Source organism: Apium graveolens, unplaced genomic scaffold, assembly GCF_009905375.1.
Source record: "Apium graveolens cultivar Ventura unplaced genomic scaffold, ASM990537v1 ctg1654, whole genome shotgun sequence".
Lineage (NCBI taxonomy): Eukaryota > Viridiplantae > Streptophyta > Magnoliopsida > Apiales > Apiaceae > Apium > Apium graveolens.
In genome coordinates this window covers 34529-36975 of record NW_027417343.1, presented here as the reverse complement: position 1 = coordinate 36975, position 2447 = coordinate 34529, and the positions used below count along the sequence as shown (strand labels likewise).

Genomic DNA, 2447 nt, shown 5'->3' with positions numbered 1-2447 from the left:
GTGTATTTCATATTTAATATAAATAGTATTATTATTTCAATTTTTAAAATTGTTGCCAATTTTATATAAATTCTAGTTGCATTTCTATTTACATGAAATTTGATTAAGTGCTATTTCTTTAACTTGTATTATAATCCCAATTTTCATACACATATAAAAAGAGAGTCATATAATTTATATTGTTGTAACTTTTATGTATTTCAAGTGGTGTCCTTTTTTTCATTTTTTTAATTTAATAAAAATTCTTTTTGTTTTTATTTATACAAAATAAATCTTCCTATTTTTTTTTCCTTTATAACCAATATTAAAAAACACCCTTGATCAAATTATAACTTTTATCTAAGTTGTTATATTATAATTTTACATATAAGTTAATAGCATACATTAAATATATTAGGGAATTAGTTTTATTTTTCAAAAGAGTTTTAACAAACTTATAAAAATCTTAATATAAATGTTAGATAATTTTGTTATTTAGTTAATGTGGGAGTGTGAGGACCAAACCATGACATACCATCCCATACGGTACCATATGATCTCCTTTACTCTAATTATATATAAGGATATAATTTCATTATAGCTTACAAGGAATCATTATATTTCAAATTAAATATGATTGGGTTTTTTATGGTTATGATGTTAATTTTTTAGAACATTCACATCAATACATACTATAATAAGCGAATGGGGTATAATTTGTAGTTTGGTTAACCCCTCATTTTGGTTATCCCTTTCTATCACGACCGTTGAATCTTCTTAATCAGAGTCATTAGATCCAAATAATAAAAAAATACACTCCACGGGTTCGATTCTCAGGTTCGAATCCCGTCAACAACACAAATATTTATATTATTATTATAAAAATACATATAAGTTCTCAGATTCGAATTATATTAACAATAAATATTTATATTATTTATAAAGATATATATAAATTTTTAGATTCGAATCTCACTGACTAATAACAAACATCTACATTATTATTATTAATAAGATCTCATTTTGTACTATTTGAACGAACTTGAAACTATAATTATATAATCATTATTTAGTATTTAATTATTTATATAAAATTTTAATAAAATTATATGAAATAAAATTAAAAATATATAAATATTAACTAACACCCGTGCATAGCAAGGGCTGTAAGCTAGTAATCACACAGTACCTAGTACCCAAATGATCCTCTGCACAGAATGTTTACTTTTAATCCTACACATGTTAAGCTTATAAGTGGAATAATTAGCATCTATTAGCAAATAGCCATCTGCATCTCAAGCAGAAGATGCATATTTCTGCCTTTTCCTGGTTAAAGAGAAACATACTAAAAATTATAAACCATATTGTAAATTTAGTCCCAAATGAATTAGCATTGGCCCAATGTATATACAATATCATACTTCATTTATTTAATATTATAACTAATATAATTATATCTAAATTATATATATTTTTCATTAATTTAAATGATCAGTTCGGTTTCAATTTTTCCATTCGATTTGAACTAAAAATGGAACTGCACATATGAAATCGATTAATTTTTTAAATATTTGGTTTCTGTTCAGCTTCATTTTTTAAATTTTTTAAATATTTGGTTTCTGTTCAGCTTCACTGAGTTGGGTTTTGATGCTCATTTGCAGCCATCGTCTCTATAAGATTATACGCCTCAGTATAGCTTTTAGCCCATAAGGCGCCTCCAGCTGCTGCATCGAGCATGGGCCGAGATTGGGCCCCCAAACCATTATAGAAACCAGTGATCACCATCCAATCCGGCATTCCATGATGTGGACATTTTCTCAACATTTCCTTGTAGCGTTCCCAAGCCTCGCACATAGATTCTGTAGGTTGCTGCGCAAACTGAGTAAGAGCACTCCTCATAGCAGCAGTCTTTGCCATCGGATAAAACTTCACCAGAAACTTTTGTGCAAGATCTTGCCATGTAGTGATGGACCCAGCTGGTTCAGAATGTAACCAATCTTTAGCCTTGTCCCTCAGTGAGAATGGGAAAAGCCTCAACTTGATAGCCTCATCAGTCACGCCATTATACTTAAAAGTGCTGCAGATCTCGACAAAATTCCTTATGTGCATGTTGGGGTCTTCAGTTGCTGCTCCTCCAAAAGAAACAGAATTCTGCACCATCTGAATAGTGCTCGGCTTGATTTCAAAGGTGTTAGCTTGAATAGCCGGATGAACGATGCTTGACTGAATGTCATCAATTTTAGGCCGAGAAAAATCCATAAGAGCTGGATCAGCTTGAACAATACGATCTCCCATGTTTACTGGTTCTTTCTGCTCAGTTCCTAAATCCGAATCCTCAAAATCTAACTTCTCCGGAATATCAAGAACTTCGTCTGTCTCCTCAGCTGTATCTAAAGTCCTCTTGCGAGCACGAGAACGAGTTTGCATAAACGCTTGCTAAAGTACCTGAAACACAAACCGGAAAAAAT

The 2447-nt window shown here is 30.6% G+C and overlaps 1 non-coding gene across 1 annotated transcript; it reads left to right on the top strand.

The window, feature by feature from the left end:
• The first annotated feature begins 1774 nt into the window (after positions 1–1774).
• Positions 1775–1881, top strand: LOC141700034 (small nucleolar RNA R71). Its single transcript, XR_012566207.1, has one exon. It is a non-coding gene; the product is annotated as a small nucleolar RNA R71 (small nucleolar RNA).
• Positions 1882–2447: the final 566 nt, after the last annotated feature.